Consider the following 22,252-nt stretch of genomic DNA (forward strand, 5'->3'; position numbering starts at 1 on the left):
AAACTGCATGGAGGCTTGTGAGGTGAAGAAGGGCAGAAAAAAAACAGCATGAGTAAAGCCAGGGCTAAGAAACAGGACAACATGTTCAGGGACTTAAAAGTAGCTCAGTGAAGGCTGAATGTGAGCAGAGGGGAGTGAAGGACTCATAAATACCTCTAGTGCTGCCCCACCCCGTCCTGACTCTGGGTTATGGCTGTGTGATTATTTGTCTGTCTGTGTATCTGTCTGTAATCTGAATCCCAGATTCCAAGCACAGTGGTACTTGGTGGTCCCTAGTACCAAGCACAGTGCCTTCCCAAAATCAATACTCACTTACCATTTTCTGAATGAGCTTTGAATAAATGGCCAGGTTTCCAGGGCAGTAGAGGTGGCAGGTGGCAGACATATTTGCAAAGTTGCAGACAGGGCTGAGCAAACTGGGGAGAGACAAAGGGAGCCTGGACTTTGGTTGATGTGTAGGTATTTCACAAAGGTTTTGGCCAGCAATTTGGCCAAACTAGAATTGAAACATGGGAAGAATAATTCTAGTTTTATAAGCCATAACCAAATGTCATTAAAATATGGTAGATAATTAATACCCAATAAAGGAAAATTAGAGTTATTATTTTATAATTTCCCCCAAATCTTATTATATATAAGCAGTATCTAGGTTCAGTTGTCTACTTCAACTTAATGGTTTTGCTAATAAATGACTAAAGGAAAAAAAGATCCTTTGGTAATGAAGTTTAAAATGCAGGATTTGAAATCAAATGGATTTCCTTTCTGACCAAAGCTTTGCCACATTCCACATGACCTTAGACAATTAACTTAATGTCTCTGAACTTCAGATGTCCTCCCCATAAAACAGGGCTAAAATTGCAAGTCTTATTGTGGCAATTAAATAATGTGTTTCAATTATCTACTGCTGCCTATCAAACCACCCCAAATTTAATAGCTTAAAAAAAAACTTGTGATGATACCTTACAGTTCTCTGAGTTGCCTGAGCTTGGCCAGGTAGTTTTTGCTTAGAGCCTCTCATGAGTTGCAGTCAGATGTTGGCTGGGGCTAGAGTCATCTGAAGGTTCAACTGGACTGGATGTCCAAGATGGCGCACTCATAAGGCTGGCAGTTGCTCTCACCTGGGAGCTCAGCTAAGGCCTGTTGATTAAAACACCTAAACATGTGCTTTCCATGTGACATGGAACAGGAACACAAACAACAGCACAGCAACAGGGCTGGGTTCCAAGAGAGAGCATCCCTAGAACCAGCACTACCAAAGCATCTTGTGACCTTTTCCTGGCAGTCCCAGATCATCATTTCTGCTGTTCTCTGTTGGCCAAGTGAGTCACTGAAGCCAGACTAGATTCAAGGAGAAGATAGAAGTGGACTTCACCTCTTGATGTGAGGAGCAGAATGCATGTACAGAGAGGGAAGGAACTGGGGGCAGCCACCTTTGGAGACTATCAGGCACACAGTACATGGCGTAGCTTAGTCATGGATGAACATCTGTTCTCTCCTCCCCATCTTCAATTTAACTCATTACTTTTTCAAAATCCTTTTGATATATACTTTTAGAAAGTCAGAGCTAGGCAAAATGGCACTTTAAAGATGATCTAGGGCTTCCCTGGTGGCGCAGTGGTTGAGAGTCCGCCTGACGATGCAGGGGACGCGGGTTCGTGCCCCGGTCCAGGAAGATCCTACATGCCGCGGAGTGGCTGGGCCCGTGAGCCATGGCCGCTGAGCCTGCATGTCCGGAGCCTGTGCTCCGCAACAGGAGAGGCCACAACAGTGAGAGGCCCGCGTACCGCAAAAAAAAAAAAAAAAAAAAAAGATGATCTAAGAGATTCTTCTCTTATTCTACAGACAGGAAAACTGAAGCCCAAAGAAAGGTAATACTCAATCCATGGCCTCTGTCCTTAGGCTGTGTCCCAGGTTCTCAACAAAATAGATCCTTAGTAAGTGTTTGCTCATGAAGCAAGTGGCTCTCCACACCATATTACTGTTTATAAAGTATTTCCACATAGACCCTCAAAGGCAAAGTGAGGCAGTGAGACGTTACCAGATTTTGGAATAAACAGATCTGTCTTAGAATTCTAGCTCTTCTACTCCCTTTATGATTCTCAGTGAACTGCTGAACATCTCTGAACTTCAGATCCCCTTTATCTAGAGATAGTCTAATGAAGCATGGGTTTCTAAGACACTGTGAGTGCTGAGGTCATTAATTCAAGTAGCTGATACAAACCAAGTGCTCAGTATTTGGCAGCCATGTTTGTTTCTTACTAAGTTTCACAAAAACCCTGTGAGGTAGGCATTGTAGTCCCACTTTACAGATTGGGAAACTGGACCTTGAAAACAGTAAGTGCTTTGCTTAGCACAAACAGCTAGCAAATGGCAGCTCTGGGACCTGAAAATCAGGTCAACCTCGGAAGCATCTTCCTACCCATTACCCCCACCCTCACTGCCCACACATCTATCCTTTGTAGTCTACTCGAAGAAGCAGAGGGGAGATCCTGGGTACCAACAATTTATGAAATTAATGACTACTTAGGACTTTTTTCCATTAGGGGAGGGAAATCTGCAGATCAGGGAAGCCCTAGAGTTTTTAAACTTTCCATATTTCTTTGATCTTCAATAGCACATGAGATAGGAAAGGCCAAGATTATCATGTCTATTACATAGATGATAAAATCAAAGCTTACTTTCAGCAAAATGCCCATGGCTTCCCTTCATACTCTAGCGAGAGGAGGCTGATCACACTGTTTGCCACCAGGCAGATAAATGAGAGGGAATAAAGAAGATAAAAAGAAAACTTGGAATCAGAAGATTGTGAATATAGCTTTTTGATCCTCGTTCAACTGGTGTCATATCGCCATTTGAAAGGCCAAAGGTAAACCTTGTCAAAAACTGTGACATTCCTGGAAGGGCATCATAAGCAGAAGAAAAGTAGAACAAGAGTAAGACAGAAACCATGGGGGAAGGGAAAGGGAACCAGATACCCAATGGACAGACTCCGGCTGGCCCCTAAAGAAATCTTCACTTCCTGATCCACTGGACAGGGAAGGATTATAGCCCTGTCCAGCTCCTCCCCACCCACCCCCATCCACTCACCCACCCCGTTTAATTGTTGACTCCACTCTCCATGCAGATATTGACATTTGTGTCAGCTCAACACAGGGCCAGTCCCCGGGATGAAGGCTACACCCCTCTGTGCATGGCACGAGTTTTAAAAAGGTTATTTGAAAATATGTGTTCTAGATCCCATGAGAGAGTGACTTGAGAGGAGAAGAATTATTTTATTGTTTTCTGGGTTGCTTTCCTCCCCAACTATCACCCTTTCCCCTACTATGAAGAAAACTCGCTTGAGAATCTTCCCTCTCGCCTCTCCTTCCCTCTCCAGAGCAAGATCAGAATTGGCAACATACTCTCATTTCCAAATGATAACAAAGTGGAATGATGGCCGGGGAGGGGGCTCTCTGGCCTGGCAGAAACCCAGCTTGTGTACAGTGTTTCTGTTCCCTGTCACCAGGCAGTCAGAAGACTCAGGTTGGAGGACCAGCTCTACCCCTTTGCCAGCTGTTGGCTGGGGACAAATGACATAGTGCCTCTGAACTTCACTTTACTCAACTGTAAAATGGGGATACTCCCCAGAAGAGTGAGGAGACCCTTCTGTAAGATGACTCCAGGAAACATGTTTCATAAAATGTTCTCCATGTAAAGCTGTTACAGTGAACTTGGCAGGTCCCCTCTCCTTCAACTCCAGAGCTTTCTTTCTCCGCTCACTGCCAACTTATACCCAGATATATCCATGGAAGAAATGTACTGTCCCAAAGACAATAACATCTTGAAAATGGGATTAGAAGGGATAAGGGGAGGGGAGAACAAGCCTTTCAAATGACAGCAAGTGGGAAGTCTTGAACTGCTTTTTCTTCTTTTTAAAAATACAGTTTACATAAGGGTAAACCTGTTGAAAAGAACATTGTTCTGGAATCCTGGAAAATGAGCTCTGCTGGAATTTACCACATGACCTTGGGCAAGTCACTCTGCTCTGTGAACCTCACTCTTCTACAAAGGGGGTCCCTAAAGAGGAGTGTTGCATAAAATACACTCTAGACACAGACAGACCTGGCTTCAAATTTCAGTTCCTGTGGTTTACCAGCCATATGACCTTGACCTCTCTAAGTCTCAGCTTCCTTGTCTCCTAAGCAAGGTTATTAAAAGTACCTATCTAATATGGTTATCCTGAGGATTAAACAAAGTAAACTACATAAGAGATTTAGTAGCTTGCTTGGTTGATAGAAAGTACTGAAGAAAAGGAAGTTATTATATTATTAGAACTATCATTATTATTATTAGTGTTATTGTTACTGTAAAACTCTTTGGATTTCAAGTAAGTAAAGCTCTATCCCTAAGTTCTCTGCACTCTCTAAGTTGAGGTCAGTCTCAGCAGGGGTATATTTTGAATGGCCCATTCTCTCCAGGGCTCACAGCAATACCCCAAGGAGACGGTGTCCATCCTGTCTGGCACACAACTTGGGAAGGGAAATTAGGCCCTCCTGTGCCCTCTCTCTGGAGTCTTATATTTTCTTTCTGGCCCTGCCCTGCCTGGCCCAGGTCTGATAGCTGGAGTTGCTGTGCTCTGGGCTCCCACCAGTCAAGCAGCCAGTGGGGAGAGGAAACCAGAATAAACATGTTTTGCAAGAGCACAGTCACTTTAAGTGAAAGCAATTTTAAGTAAGGACAATACAGAGCCTTGGCCTCCTGTTGGCAGCTTCCTCCACAGAGGGGTTTGCCGTGAAAAACCAAAGGTTAGACTGATAAGCTGGGGGTGCCTGCAACCTGGCTTGCAGGAAACTCATGACAGGACCTCCTCATTCATCATCTGAACCCATCACAGGCCAGAGGGTGTGGGACCAGGGGTGGGGAATCCAAAGACCCAACTGGAATCCAGTCTCAGCTCCTCTATTGTGACTTATGGCCTGTCCTTTCACCTTGCTGAATCTCAGCTGCCCTATCTATATATATTTTTAAAAAGGAATAAAATCTGCTCTGGGCTCCCATGAAAACTTTAAAAATGTAGTTATAAACTTTAAAGTGATTCGCAAAACTCCAAAGTTGATCAGAAGTAGGTTTTAATCTCAGCTCCATTGTCTGCTAGCCATGTGACCCTGGGCAAGTTAATTTGTTTGTTTGAAACTCAATTTTCTACTTTGTGTGTTTCATACTTGTCCTGGTCTAGTGATCCCAGAGGTCATCAAAGCAGCAAAGTATGCTAAGTTGGTGTAGTTTCTTGTTGCTTAAAAGGTCCAGAGATCTGAAATCCAAAATTAGGGTGTCTCTCTAGAAGTTCCAGGGGAAAATCTATTCCTCGCCTCTTCCAGCTTCTGATGGCTGCCACGATTCCTTGGCCCATGGCTGCATCACCTCAGTCTCTAGCCCTGTGATCATATTGCCTTCCCCTCTTCTGTGTGTAGTCAAATCCTCCTCTCTATTCCTCTTATAAGAACACTTGTGATTGCATTTAGGGCCCCGCTGGATAATCCAAAATAATCTCCTCATCTCAAAAATTTTAATTTAATCACATCTATAATGTCTTTGCTACATGAAGTAACATTTACAGATACTAGGGATTAGGGCCTGATACCTTTGAGTTCTATTATTCAGCTACACGTAGGGATATTTAAGTAGTAGTATTCCTACTACGCTTACTAACTTCATTATTAAAGAGATGGAGGGTGTCAAAAGGATTTCACCATTAAAAAATATCTTGTGATTGAAGCTGAGGATTAGGGACTCTTGAGGTGTACCAGAAATAATGTTGAAATTCTTCATATTTCTATGCTCTGCATAGAAGCCCATCTTAGTTATCTCTTTATCCCAAGCAAGTGACTGAGCAGAGACACTCAGTACAAACTTGATGAATGGATGAATGAATGCATGGAAATACTTGCATAAATTCGAATTTCATTTGAGTATAGAAGAGTATTTGTGTGTGTAGACTAAAATCAGATGACCTGAATGAAACCATGGCCTCCTCACTTATTAGCCATGAGATTTTGGGCAAGTTACCTAGCCTGTCCAAGAAGTTTCAGTGTTCTCAGATATAAAATAAACATAATTAAAGTATCTACCACATAGGGTTTTGCAAGGAATAAATGAGATCCATATAAAGGAATTTTCATCGTGCCTGGCATGTGATAAGAAATTGTATAATATACACATTAGCTATTACTAACTTTTTAAAAACATCTTTATTGGAGTATAATTGCTTTACAATGTTGTGTTGCTTCCTGCTGTATAACAAAGTGAATCAGTTATACACATACATATATCCCCATATCCCCTCCCTCTTGGGTCTCCCTCCCACCCTCCCTATCCAACCTCTGTAGGTGGTCACAGAGCACGGAGCTGATCTCCCTGTGCTATGTGGCTGCTTCCCACTAGCTATCTATTTTACATTTGGTAGTGTATATATGTCCATGCCACTCTCTCACTTCATCCCAGTTTACCATTCCCCCTCCCCGGGTCCTCAAGTCCATTCTCTACGTCTGTGTCTTTATTCATGTCCTGCCCATCGGTTCATCAGAAACATTTTTTTTAGATTCCATATAAGGTATCACCTCACACTGGTCAGAATGGCCATTATCAAAAACCTACAAATAATATATGCTGGAGAGGGTGTGGAGAAAAGGGAACCATCTTGCACTGTTGGTGGGAATGTAAATTGATACAGCCACTATGGAGAACAGTATGGAGGTTCCTGAAAAAACTAAAAATAGATCTACCATATGACCCAGTGATCCCACTACTTTGCATATACCCTATTACTAACTTTTAAAAGTTTCCAAGTTTAATTCATTCAATATATCCTTTGTATATGCCAAGAATTGACTAGTTTCGGGGGAAGGGAGAGATGGTTAGTTTAGAGAGAAATAGAGGAACTAGAAATACATCTTCAGACTTACACTAAAGAATTCTAATTGTTTTACTCATCTTCAACCCAGATTACCACAAGGACCAGGACTGGGCTTTGCCTCTAGGTTTTATTCCTTGGTAAAACAAAACAAAACAAAACTTAGATCAACTGAGGTCTTTCTTTCTTTTAAAAATTCCTTCAACAAGGAATATTTTCTGAGCACCTATGACTTAGAACCTTCCTGAACTCCTTTCCACTGGGGGCAGGGACTGAACCAGCAGTCGAGAGTTTCATGGTCCAAGGCAACAGCCTAGAGTATGGCATGGCTCTAAGCCATAGCTGTGGCTCAAATGATCGGATGGAATTGGGTAGGGACAAGACTGGCGATTGAAAGAATAATATCTTCATCAGGGAGGACTGGAAGAGATGCCAAAACATAGATACCAAGGCCCAAGAGATCAGAAGGCCTGGGGACTGATAAGGAGTTGGGTGAGAAGAAACGCCCAGAATATATGTTGTTGCTGTGCTTGGCTTTTATGTGTTGCTTTGTTTGGAAGAGCAGACTGCATTGAAAGGACTTATTTTCAAAGACTGTAGGCTCTACCAAGAAAACAGATATGTATACAACAAATTTAAGATGGACTGTGAAAAATGCAGCTTTAGAAGTGTGACAGGGCAGGGAGATGAAAGCAAAAACTCCAGCTCAAGGACAATGGAAGGGGATGAAACTGGGAAAGTGTTCCAAAGAAAGTGACATGACATTTCAATGGGTTTCATGCTGTTTCCTGTAACCCCTAGCCTTTCAAAACATACTTTGAAGAATCAAACACAAGAGACCAGTAGAGATTATCTGGTTTAAACCTCTGCTTTCAAGGGCCTGTTTATCCCTATTCTATAGATAAAGGTGCTGAGGCCCAAAGAAACACAGGAAATGTTGGCGGAGAGAAAATGATAACATAGATCTTTCTGCTTCTTAATATTCTCTGCTTCTAGACAGGTTAGATAAGGAGGAAATACAATTTTTTTAAATTGTAATTGCTAGATCCCTTGTATCAGCTAAAAGTATGAACAGTTGAGAATGACAAAACTCCAAACAACAATGGGTTAAATAGACAGAAACATACTCCTGTCTTGTGTCAAAGAAATCTAGAGATACTTGTACACAAACGTCTATAGCAACACTATTCACAGTAGTCAAAAAGTGGAAACAACCCAAATGTCCATGAACAGATGAACAGATAAACAAATGTGGTATATACATATAGGGAACTATTATTCATCTGTTAAAAGGAACAGAATACTGATATATAATCCATCCGATGTGCATGAATCTCAAAAACATTACACTAAATGAAAGAAACCAGACACAAATGGTCACATATACTACGATTCTATGTACGTGAAATGTCCATAGTAGGCAAATCTATAGAGACTGAAAGCAGACTCATGGTTTCCAGTGACTGAGGGAAGGAGGGAAGGGAGAGTGACTGCTTAACGGGTACGGTGCTTCCTTTCGGGGTGATTAATATATCTTGGAACTAGATAGATGTGATCATTTCATAACCTAGTGAATATACTAAGTGCCAGTGAATTGTACACTTTAAAATGGTTAATGGCCAATTTTATGTTACATAAATTTTACCTCAATTAAAAAAAAAAGAAATCCAGAGTTGGGAAATTCAGAACTGGTAGGCAACTTTGCGACAACTTCAGGGAGCTACACTCTTTCTATCTTACAGTTCTGCCACCTACAGCTTTAACTTTTACCTCATGGTCCAAAATGGCTGCTCAAACTCCAGTAATCACAACTGCATTTTAGCTATCAGGAAGGAGAAAAGAAAAAATAAGTGAAATAGGGAAGGACCCTGAAGAATGACATATACATTGAGATTTGAAGAATGTACAGGAATCAGCCAGAGGAAGAGTGATGAGGAAGAGCTTTCCAGAAGAAGGACTCAGAGGGTACAAGTCTCGGGAAAGTTTGGTGGAGAAGTCCAGCACAGCTGGCACATGGGGAGTGAGGAGGAGAATCTTGGAGCATGGACTGGATTTCCTGGCCCACCATAGGCCGTCTGGCTCTGGAAATCTGCTATCTTTCCTCTTGCCACCACAGTTCTGGTTCATTTTACCATACCATACTCCTGAGCCTTAAGGAAATTGATTCCATAAAAATAAATGAGAGAAGAGTCTAGAGATGGCCTTTGGTATGCATAAAAGCACACATTTTATCTTCCAGTCAAGGACTTTTTGAAGTTATTTACCTCTCAGAGACAGCCGCCAAGGACCCCATGACTCAAGGGTTCTCTCCCGCCTCCTGAAGGCATGTTTTACTGCTGTCCTTCTAGAGGTCCTCTCCACTGTCTCCCTCCTTCTATGACCTCATTCTCAGTGCCAGTGAGAGCCAAGGTAAATTGTGCGGACTTACAGCCAGGGCCAGCTGCTGAGATGTGATCTGGTTATTTGTCTCTGCAGGTCCCAGGGGAGAAGCCTTTGGTAGAACAAAGAGGAGGAAGCCCTTGCCTTAGGTCACCAGTGTCCACGTCTCTCTGTCTTGGCTTTGAATGGAGCTGGGATTGTATGTGCCAAGGGGCACAGCTGGGGCCAACCTGCCCTGGATGAACCTCTCACACCTAAAGAGAGAAAACAGGAAACTGCTGTGCTCAGCTAGGGCTCCAGGACACTTTGGTGTGCCCTAAAGATACCACGGTTTGTTGTGATGACAAGAATGGCAGAGCTGGAGGACCTGAGTCCTGGATGGGTGACAGGATGTTCCCAAGGCAGAATTTGAAGAGTTAACCTGATCAGCTCAAGGGTTACAGGTTATCTCATTAAATATCTTTTGGTGTTAACCCAAGAAAACTCCCTCCAAATTGCTAGATTTTTGACCAGGAAAGTTGGGGACAGAGAGGAGACAAGAATGCAAAGATTAATAGGGAATGAGAACTTGAATACTGCTGCGTATATGAATGAACTCTTAGCCGGGAATAACTGCTGCCTATTGATTCCTAACCACGTGCTTCACTCTAAGTGCATTCATCACACGTTTAAATTCGTTTTATCATTGCTCCAATGCTGTAAGGTGATATGATTATCTCCATTTCACAGGTGAGAAGCTGAGGCTCTAAGAAGTGACATCACTTGCCCAAAGTCACCCAGCTATTAAGAAATAGTGTATGATCTCAAGGTCCAGGATCTTAGTTAATATCCTTCACTGTTTCTCTTTAAACTCTACTAACCAGCATTTCCCTATTCAGGCAGATATGGTGTTTCACAACACAGGAAAAGATGTGAAGAAATCGCCAAGCTCCTCTTGGATTAAAAGCAGAAACAAGGTAGCTGAAGATGTGAGATGCCTGGCTGAAGGCTGGCGATGGACAAAGGGTGGAGGAGAAGTAGGGCCCTCTACTTCCTGCCATCTTGCACTAATCTGCAAAACTCCTGATATAAACTGGGTAGTTTCCATTCACGCTTGCAAATCCCCTTTCCACCTCAGTTTCTCTGGGCCCCAGAAGCCTGGTCTCCACAGTCCCCATCAACCCTCTGGCTTCCACTTGGGTCTGGCCAATGGGAGGCAACCTCAAGAGATTTGAGAGCAAGTGAGAAAGGTCAGAGTATTTATTCCCTGCTCCCTCCTGCGAGGCCACAGGTTGGCAGTGGTTGTGCTCCTCTACCAAAGGCCTCAATTCCCATCAGGTAGCTCACTGCTGAAGCTACCGCACAGCTCCTACTACCTCTAAGGGCCCCCTTACCCTTGTTTGTTTCCTTTAATTTCATTCATACCTTTGTTAATAGTTCCTTTGTTAAACTGTCCTCAATAACCCCATTCCAATGAGTCATCTGTTTCCCATTAGGACCCAGGGTAATTCAGTATGAGAGTTTTAGGTCTGGAAGGCATGTCAAGTGTCTACTACTAACCTGCTGTATAAAAAAATAAAATAAAATTCAAAAAATAAAATAAAACCAAAAAAAAAAAAAACAGTCTACTACTCCGGTGGTTTTCAATTTTTCTATTGTTACCTGCAGAGATCTAGTCAGAACCATAATTATAAAACTGATGAAGTTCTGGAAGGTCACGGAACCCTGCCGGCTCCGCAACCCACCCACTCCTCTTCTCTGCCTGCCTCCAACCGCTCCTTGAAATGTTAGGGCTGTAGGGAGCCCACATCGGAACCAGCTGACCTAATCCAAACCCCTCACTCACACCAGGAGAGAGGCAGTTGGCAAAGTTTCCAAAGTGTCCTTTGTTGGCCCGAGTGGGTCTGATTTATGCCCTGGGCCTTCATCAACAGTTTGCCTCTATATCTTCCAAAGCGTAAAGTCCCGTAAATCTTCCCGGGGAGTGACAACTCGACCGCCGGCCCCTGTTATACAAATACACAGAAATGTCATTAAGGCAACCAAGAGCCCCACTGGCTTTGGCAGAGGTCTTTTCTGCCAGGCTCAAGTTACCTAAAATCAATATTTGAACACGGACAAAACCACATGTTTTCAAAACGAAATTAAAGGGGTCTAATACCAGGCCTGGAGATGTGGTTACATCACGCATGCTCCAGCAGGCCCTCTGGGGGCTCTGCCATTGGGCTTGACCCAGCTGCGCAGGCTCCCACCCCTCTGCAGTCACCGGACTTACCTGTCCTGAGTGTGTGACTTCACCAGACAGGTGACACCGAGGGACAGACTGAGCAAGAAATAGGAACTTAGGAGGAGAGGGGGAAGATGGTGGAAGAGTAAGACGCGGAGATCACCCTCCCCCTCACAGATACACCAGAAATACATCTACAAGTGGAACAACTCCTACAGAACACCTACTGAACGCTGGCAGAAGACCTCAGACCTTCCAAAAGGCAAGAAACTCCCCCACGTACCTGGATAGGGTAAAAGAAAAAAGAATAAACAGAGACCAAAGAATAGGGATGGAACCTGCACCAGTGGGACGGAGCTGTGAAGGAGGAAAAGTTTCCACACACTAGAAACCCCTTCACGGGTGGAGACTGTGGGTGGCGGAGGGGGGAAGCTTTGGAGCCACGGAGGAGAGCACGGCAACAGGGGTGCGGAGGGCAAAGCGAAGAGATTCCCGCACAGAGGATCGGTGCCGACCAGCACTCACCAGCCCAAGAGGCTTGTCTGCTCACCCGCCAGGGCGGGCGGGGCTGGGAGCTGAGGCTTGGGTTTCGGTCAGAGCGCAGCGAGAGGACTGGTGGCGTGAACACAGCCTGAAGGGGTTAGTGCACCACGGCTAGCCGAGAGGGAGTCGGGGTGGGGGGGGGGGGAGTCTGGACCTGCAGAATAGGCAAGAGACTTTTTCTTCCCTCTTTGTTTCCTGGTGCGCGAGCAGAGGGGATTAAGAGTGCTGCTTAAAGGAGCTCCAGAGACGGGCGTGAGCCGTGACTAAAAGCGCAGACCCCAGAGACGGGCATGAGACGCTAAGGCTGCTGCTGCCGCCACCAAGAAGCCTGTGTGCGAGCACAGGTCACACTATCCACACCTCCCCTCCCGGGAGCCTGTGCAGCCCGCCACTGCCAGGGTCCCGGGATCCAGGGACAACGTCCCCGGGAGAACGCACGGCGCGCCTCAGGCTGGTGCAACGTCAGGCAGGCCTATGCCACCGCAGGCTCGCCCCACACTCCGTGCCCCTCCCTCTCCCACGGCCTGAGTGAGCCGGAGTCCCCGAATCAGCGGCTCCTTTAACCCCGTCCTGTCTGCGCAAAGAACAGACGCCCTCCGGCGACCTACATGCAGAGGCGGGGCCGAATCCAAAGCTGAACCCCGGGAGCTATGCGAACAAAGAAGAGAAAGGGAAATCTCTCCCAGCAGCCTCAGGAGCAGTGGATTAAATCTCCACAGTCAACTTGATGTACCCTGCATCTGTGGAATACCTGAATAGACAACGAATCATCCCAAATTGAGGAGGTGGACTTTGAGAGCAAGATTTATTATTTTTCCTCCTTTTCCTCTTTTTGTGAGTGTGTATGTGTATGCTTCTGTGTGAGATTTTGTCTGTATAGCTTTGCTTTCACCATTTGTCCTAGGGCTCTATCCATCCGTCTTTTTTGTTTGTTTTTACTTTTTTTAAAAACAATTTTTCTTATATTTTATGTTACCTTACTTTACTTTATTTTCTTTCTTTCTTTCTTTCTTTCTTTCTTTCTTTCTTTCTTTCTTTCTTTCTTTCTTTTTCTTTCTTTCTTTCCTTCTTTCTCTCTTTCTCTCTTTCTTTCTTCTTTTTCTCCCTTTTATTCTGAGCCGTGAGGATGAAAGGTTCTTGGTGCTGCAGCCAGGAGTCAGTGCTGTGCCTCTGACGTGGGAGAGCCAACTTCAGGACACAGGCCCACAAAAGACGTCCCAGCTCCACGTTAATATCAAACGGCGAAAATCTCCCAGAGATCTCCATCTCAACACCAACACCCACCTTTACTCAATGACCAGCAAGCTACAGTGCTGGACACCCTATGCCAAACAACTAGCAAGACAGGAACACAACACCACCCATTAGCAGAGAGGCTGCATAAAATCATAATAAGGCCACAGATACCCCAAAACACACCACCAGACATGGACCTGCCCACCAGAAAGACATGATCCAGCCTCATCCACCAGAACACAGGCACTAGTCCCCTCCACCAGGAAGCCTACACAACCCACTGAACAAACTTTAGCCACTGGGGACGGACACCACAAACAACGGAAACTACGAACCTGCAGCCTGTGAAAAGGAGACCCCAAACACAGTAAGATAAGCAAAATGAGAAGACAGAAAAACACACAGCAGATGAAGGAGCAAGACAAAAACCCACTAGACCTAACAAATGACGAGGAAATAGGCAGTCTACCTGAAAAAGTATTCAGAATAATGATAGTAAAGATGATCCAAAATCTTGGAAATAGAATAGAGAAAATGCAAGAAACATTTAACAAGGACCTAGAAGAACTAAAGATGAAACAAGCAATGATGAACAACACAATAAATGAAATTAAAAATACTCTAGAAGGGATCAATAGCAGAATAACTGAGTCAGAAGAACGGATAAGTGACCTGGCAGATAAAATAGTGGAAATAACTACTGCAGAGCAGAATAAAGAAAAAAGAATGAAAAGAACTGAGGACAGTCTCAGAGACCTCTGGGACAACATTAAACGCACCAACATTCGAATTATAGGGGTTCCAGAAGAAGAAGAGAAAAAGAAAGGGACTGAGAAAATATTTGAAGAGATTATAGTTGAAAACTTCCCTAATATGGGAAAGGAAATAGTTAATCAAGTCCAAGAAGCACAGAAAGTCCCATACAGGATAAATCCAAGAAGAAATACGCCAAGACACATATTAATCAAACTGGCAAAAATTAAATACAAAGAAAACATATTAAAAGCAGCAAGGGAAAAACAACAAATAACACACAAGGGAATCCCCATAAGGTTAACAGCTGATCTTTCAGCAGAAACTCTGCAAGCCAGAAGGGACTGGCAGGACATATTTAAAGTCATGAAGGAGAAAAACCTACAACCAAGATTACTCTACCCAGCAAGGATCTCATTCAGATTTGATGGAGAAATTAAAACATTTAAAGACAAGCAAAAGCTGAGAGTTCAGCACCACCAAACCAGCTTTACAACAAATGCTAAAGGATCTTCTCTAGGCAAGAAACACAAGAGAAGAAAAAGACCTATAATAATAAACCCAAAACAATTAAGAAAATGGGAATAGGAACATACATATTAATAATTACCTTAAATGTAAATGGATTAAATGCTCCCACCAAAAGACACAGACTGGCTAAATGGATACAAAAACAAGACCCATATATATTCTGTCTACAAGAGACCCACTTCAGACCTACAGACACATACAGACTGAAAGTGAGGGTATGGAAAAAGATATTCCATGCAAATGGAAACCAAAAAAAAGCTGGAGTAGCAATTCTCATATCAGACAAAATAGACTTTAAAATAAAGACTATTAGAAGAGACAAAGAAGGACACTATATAATGATCAAGGGATCGATCCAAGAAGAAGATATAACAATTGTAAATATTTATGCACCCAACATAGGAGCACTTCAATACATAAAGCAAATACTAACAGCCATAAAAGGGGAAATCAACAGTAACACATTCATAGTAGGGGACTTTAACACCCCACTTTCACCCATGGACAGATCATCCAAAATGAAAATAAATAAGGAAACACAAGCTTTAAATGATACATTAAACAAGATAAACTTAATTGATAGTTATAGGACATTCCATCCAAAAACAATAGAATACACATTTTTCTCAAGTGCTCATGGAACATTCTCCAGGATAGATCATATCTTGGGTCACAAATCAAGACTTGGTAAATTTAAGAATATTTAAATTGTATCAAGTATCTTTTCCGACCACAATGCTATGAGTCTAAATATAAATTACAGGAAAAGATCTGTAAAAAATACAAACACATGGAGGCTAAACAATACACTACTTAATAACGAAGTGATCACTGAAGAAATCAAAGAGGAAATCAGAAAATACCTAGAAACAAATGACAATGGTGACACGACGACCCAAAACCTATGGGATGTAGCAAAAGCAGTTCTAAGAGGGAAGTTTATAGCAATACAATCCTACCTTAAGAAACAGGAAACATCTCGAATAAACAACCTAACCTTGCACCTAAAGCAATTAGAGAAAGAAGAACAAAAAAATACCCCAAAGTTAGCAGAAGGAAAGAAATCATAAAGATCAGATCAGAAAAAAATGAAAAAGAAATGAAGGAAACGATAACAAAGATCAATAAAACTAAAGCTGGTTCTTTGAGAAGATAAACAAAATTGATAAACCATTAGCCAGACTCATCAAGAAAAAAAGGGAGAAGAGTCAAACCAATAGATTAGAAATGAAAAAGGAGAAGTAACAACTGACACTGCAGAAATACAAAAGATCATGAGAGATTACTACAAGCAACTCTATGCCAATAAAATGGACAACCTGGAAAAAATGGACAAATTCTTAGAAATGCACAACCTGCCAAGACTGAATCAGGAAGAAATAGAAAATATGAACAGACCAATCACAAGCACTGAAATTGAAACTGTGATTAAAAATCTTCCAACAAACAAAAGCCCAGGACCAGATGGCTTCACAGGCAAATTCTATCAAACATTTAGAGAAGAGCTAACACATATCCTTCTCAAACTCTTCCAAAATATAGCAGAGGGAGGAACACTCCCAAACTCATTCTACGAGGCCACCATCACCCTCATACCAAAACCAGACAAGGATGTCACAAAGAAAGAAAACTACAGGCCAATATCACTGATGAACATAGATGCAAAAATCCTCAACAAAATACTAGCAAACAGAATCCAACAGCACATTAAAAGGATCATACACCATGATCATGTGGGGTTTATCCCAGGAATGCAAGGATTCTTCAACATATGCAAATGAATCAACGTGATACACCATATTAACAAATTGAAAGAGAAAAACCATATGGTCATCTCAATAGATGCAGAGAAAGCTTTTGACAAAATTCAACACCCATTTATGATAAAAACCCTCCAGAAAGTAGGCATAGAGGGAACTTTCCTCAACATAATAAAGGCCATATATGACAAACCCACAGCCAACATTGTCCTCAATGGTGAAAAACTGAAAGCATTTCCACTAAGATCAGGAAAAAGACAAGGTTGCCCCCTCTCACCACTCTTATTCAACATAGTTTTGGAAGTTTTAGCCACAGCAATCAGAGAAGAAAAGAGAATAAAAGGAATCCAAATTGGAAAAGAAGAAGTAAAGCTGTCACTGTTTGCAGATGACATTATACTATACATAGAGAATCCTAAAGATGCTACCAGAAAACTACTAGAACTAATCCATGAATTTGGTAAAGTAGCAGGATACAAAACTAATGCACAGAAATCTCTGGCATCCCTATACACTAATGATGAAAAATCTGAAAGTGAAATCAAAAAACACTCCCATTTACCATTGCAACAAAAAGAATAAAATACCTAGGAATAAACCTACCTAGAGAGACAAAAGACCTGTATGCAGAAAATTATAAGACACTGATGAAAGAAATTAAAGATGATACAAATAGATGGAGAGATATACCATGTTCTAGGATTGGAAGAATCAACATTGTGAAAATGACTCTACTACCCAAAGCAATCTACAGAATCAATGCAATCCCTATCAAACTACCACTGGCATTTTTCACAGAACTAGAACAAAAAATTTCACAATTTGTATGGAAACACAAAAGACCCCGAATAGCCAAAGCAATCTTGAGAATGAAAAACGGAACTGGAGGAATCAGGCTCCCTGACTTCAGACTATACTACAAAGCTACGGTAATCAAGACAGTATGGTACTGGTACAAAAACAGCAATATAGATCAATGGAACAGGATGGAAAGCCCAGAGATAAACCCACGCACATATGGTCACCTTATCTTTGATAAAGGAGATAGGAATGTACAGTGGAGAAAGGACAGCCTCTTCAATAAGTGGTGCGAGGAAAACTGGACAGGTACATGTAAAAGTATGAGATTAGATCACTCCCTAACACCATACACAAAAATAAACTTAAAATGGATTGAAGACCTAAATGTAAGGCCAGAAACTATCAAATTCTTAGAGGAAAACATAGGCAGAACACTCTATGACATAAATCACAGCAAGATCCTTTTTGACCCACCTCCTAGTGAAATAGAAGTATAAACAAAAATAAACAAATGGGACCTAATGAAACTTCAAAGTTTTTGCACAGCAAAGGAAACCATAAACAAGACCAAAAGACAACCCTAAGACTGGGAGAAAATATTTGCAAATGAAGCAACTGACAAAGGATTAATCTCCAAAATTTACAAGCAGCTCATGCAGCCCAATAACAAAAAAACAAACAACCCAATCCAAAAATGGGCAGAAGACCTAAATAGACATTTCTCCAAAGAAGATATACAGACTGCCAACAAACACATGAAAGAATGCTCAACATCATTAATCATTAGAGAAATACAAATCAAAACTACAATGAGATATCATCTCACACAAGTCAGAATGGCCATCATCAAAAAATCTAGAAACAATAAATGCTGGAGACGGTGTAGAGAAAAGGGAACTCTCTTGCACTGATGGTGGGAATGTGAATTGGTACAGCCACTATGGAGAACAGTATGGAGGTTCCTTAAAAAACTACAAATAGAACTACCATATGACCCAGCAATCCCACTACTGGGCATATACCCTGAGAAAACCAAAATTCAAAAAGAGTCATGTACCAAAATGTTCATTGCAGCTCTATTTACAATAGCCCGGAGATGGAAACAACGTAAGTGTTCATCATCGGATGAATGGATAAAGAAGATGTGGCACATATATACAATGGAATATTACTCAGCCATAAAAAGAAACGAAATTGAGCTATTTGTAATGAGGTGGATGGACCTAGAGTCTGTTATACAGAGTGAAGTAAGTCAGAAAGAGAAAGACAAATACCATATGCTAACACATATATATAGAATTTAAGAAAAAAAAATGTCATGAAGAACCTAGAGGTAAGACAGGAATAAAGACACAGACCTACTAAGGAATGGACTTGAGGATATGGGGAGGGGGAAGGGGAAGCTGTGACTAAGTGAGAGAGTGGCATGGACATATATACATTACCAAACGTAAAATAGGTAGCTAGTGGGAAGCAGCCGCATAGCACAGGGAGATCAGCTAGGTGCTTTGTGACGACCTAGAGGGGTGGGATAGGGAGGTTGGGAGGGAGGGAGAGCAAGAGGGAAGAGATATGGGAACATATGTATGTATATATATAACTGATTCACTTTGTTATAAAGCAGAAACTAACACACCATTGTAAAGCAATTATACTCCAATAAAGGTGTAAAAAAAAGAAAACAAAAGAAATAGGAACTTAGAGGAAGTTAGGTGTGTTCCTTTGTGCACACCTCAAGCAGTGATTCCGGATCTGTAACAGGCTCTCCACAAAGGTCTGGGAGCCCAAGAGTGAAAAAAGTCATGAGTCTCTGCTCCCAGGGAACTCACACTACAGCGTGGGAGGAACAGGAGACGATGGGTAAGTTGTTTTTTAATTGAGGTATAGTTGATTTACAACGTTGTGTTAATTTCTGCTGTACAGCAAAGAGACTCGGCTATACCTATATATATACATTCTTTTTTATTTTCTTTTCCATTATGGTTTATTACAGGATAGATAAACCGAAGTCATTTCAATACTGAAGGACGAGTACCAGGGATGCAGGGAAGTTCAGGATGCCTTTGGAGGCAAACGGCAGGGACAGGTAACCCAGGGGCTGATTAGGGGGCCTGTCAGAGAAGCCTTCCAACAGCAGATATGCTAAAAGGTGCTCTATCTAACCTATTATTCTGGCTTTGTATGTGTGAGGCCCAGGAAAGAAAGGCTGTCAAGGAGAGGAGAGAAAACCCTGCTTTCTCCCAGGAGGGGCAAGTGTGAGAGGAAGAATTTGAGCTTTTCTCCTTGTTGGCAAGCTGGGGACAGTAATGGAGCACGCCCAGCTCAGCCTTTCTGGGCCCTCTCTATTTTAGAAACAGTCTGCCACAGACACCCTTCACCATCGTTTCCCCAGATTCTCTGCAAGAGTGTATGGTAAGGATGGGCAGGGTTTTTGCAGCTGGGCCAGCCCACTGGTACCTGTTGCTGTGTGGGTATATCTTACTCAGAGGGCAGCAACAAGGCCTCTGGCTGCACAGCTGAAGCCACGTTCTCTGGGTAATAAAGCTTTCAGTAACTTTGCTCTCCATCTGCCTCTTGTGTCCTGAGTCTCTCTTAAAAGGGAAGTGTTCCCAACAGTTTCCTTCCAAAACAAATAACATGCAAATTGGTTCAGGGTATATTATTAGACACAACTATGGGACACAAAATTTTTTTTTGTATTGTACTTAGAAAAAATAAGATAAAATACGGCAGTATATGAAGCATGGTTATATTTATGGGTAGTGATACAAGGTTTTCTTATTTTTTAAGGTAGTTTCTTTTTAAAAAAATCAGTATGTGCTATTTTTCATCTTAAGGGGGGAAATAGGTAAGTGTAATGAAATGGCCTTTCAAATTTGATAAAAATATAAGAGGAACTTGTAAATCCTGAAAAAGATATTGAGGATCCTGGATGGAGCAGTCCCAAGTGGCTGTCAGAGCAGGCCCAGCCTGTGCTCACTCTCTTTTAACTTCTTAAGGAACTTTGTGTTCAGTGTGCAGGGCTGGAGTCCCTCTCCTCCTGAGGGTAGTATTCCAGGCAGGAGCCTGTGACCTGTCTATGCTCATCACCTGCCAGGACCCACATGCTGTATGACACATCTGTCCCTGGGGAGTGAGCTCTGTCACGTCTCCGTGCAGGTGTGCACACCCCATACCTTCGGCTGGAAATACCTTTCCCCCAAGGCACATGATGAAGACACGATCTTCAGTGTCCCCTTCCCCAGGACATCTTCCCTGTTTTGTCTCTATTTTCCCTAGGCAAACTGGACGTGTTCTACTCTCTACGTGTGTTTAGAATTTAGCTGTGAAAGTACCTGGCGCTTTGCATTGGAACTGCCTGTTTACTTACTGCCTCTCAGCGTCAGATCTGCATTCTGTTCACTCGCTGGCTTCTTTAACTATTCATTTCCTTCAACCAGAACACTGATTATGATCTACGACAGGCCAAGTACTGGGCACTGGGGGTACAAAAAGGAAAAGACAAAGATTCCGGCTTCAAATGGCTTATTGTCTAATAGAAAAGAATTAATATTTCTCTTCCACAGAGTAAAGCAGAGCTTGGTGGTGAAGGGAAGGTAGAATTTAGCCAAGCAGATGGCAACAATTTTTAAAAGAAAGAAAGATCAAGGGAGAGTAAATAGCAGACAAGACCCAGAAGCCTGAAATGGTCCATTTTATGTAGGAACTTATAGGTAATTCAGTATGGTTGGGACAGTAAGTGCAGCGAGGATGGGACAGAGGGGGCCAGGTGAGGTGGGAAGAGAGTGCAGAGAGGCCATAAAGTGAGGGGTAGGCCTGAGCCAGGATGTCGAGAGCTGTGTGTGCCATGTTAGGGAGCCTGTACTTTATTCATTAAGGGATCGAGTGCTGTCAGAGGCTTGGCGGGTCCTAGTCAGATTAGCGAGTCAGGAACATTGTTCACCACTGTTTTTCCAGTGCCATGAAGAACAGAATCTTAAGAAACACTTGATGCTGAATCAGAACATCCTCGCCTGTCCTCAGACACTCCAGGATCTGAAAGGCCAGGCCATTCTGCCATGGGGAGGAGCAGCCACCTTCTCCTGGTGGGATCAGAACTACAACAGTCCTGGCTTTAACAACTTGAACTCCATTCACGATGGTGCTTAATTCACACCCACCCCCAGGTCTCTCTACTATTACCTACACTGTGTACACGTCAGGGTGGGCACAGCAGACACCCTTTCTCTCCCTCCCCCACTTGGTCCATCAACCACCAAGACCTGTGATTTCCATCTCACTTTATCTCCCAGATCAGCCCTTTCCTCAGCATCAGGCTAAACCTGCCAGACTTTAGGCCTCTGTGATAGGCAGCTTCTGAAGTGGGTCCCAGTGCTCCCCTGCATTAGCTGGTAGTGCTGACCTAACAAAGTAACACACAAATAGGGAATTTATTGTCTCACAGTTCTGTAGGCTAGAAGTCTGAGATCAAGGTGTTGGCAGGGTTGGTTCCTTCTGAGTCCTGTGAGGAGAGTCTGTTCCAGGCTGCTCCCCTTGTAGATAGCTGTCCTAAAGTTCACATGGTGGTCTCCCTGTAAGCATCTCTGTCTCCAAATTTCCCCTTTTCATGAGGACACCAGTCATATTGGATTAGGGCCCACCCTAGTAGTTTCATTTTAACTTGATTACCTTTGTAAAGACTCTCTCCAAATAAGGTCACACTCTGATGTACTAAGGGTTAGGACTTCAACACATAAATTTTGGGGTGGGAATAACACAATTCAACCCACAGCCTCCCCCAGTAGTTAGGTCCTCATGTAATCCCCTCCCCTTGAGTGTGGGCCTTTATGCCCCTGCCGTGCTTACTACCAGTGACTGCAGGTGTGTGATTCCAGGTGAAGCATTTTTCTGCAGCTCAGGCTGACCCTGGGGGATCTGACCACACTCCTGACAGCTGGGAGGCATGTCTCTGTGTCTGTCACAATGAGTGGGCACATCACTGAGGTAGGAGTGGCATAGGGAAGACTTCTAGGGGGAGGTGACACTGAATTCTGAAGGATTTTGCCTAAAGGGAGAGCAAAGGGCATTCGAAGTTGAGAGCTAAAATCAGGAGAGACAGGAAAGGAGTAGGAAGGAAAAAAGACAAGAAGTAAATGAGAGGAATGGCTACACCAG

This window comes from Delphinus delphis, chromosome 1 (assembly GCF_949987515.2).
Source record: "Delphinus delphis chromosome 1, mDelDel1.2, whole genome shotgun sequence".
Taxonomy (NCBI): Eukaryota; Metazoa; Chordata; class Mammalia; order Artiodactyla; family Delphinidae; genus Delphinus; species Delphinus delphis.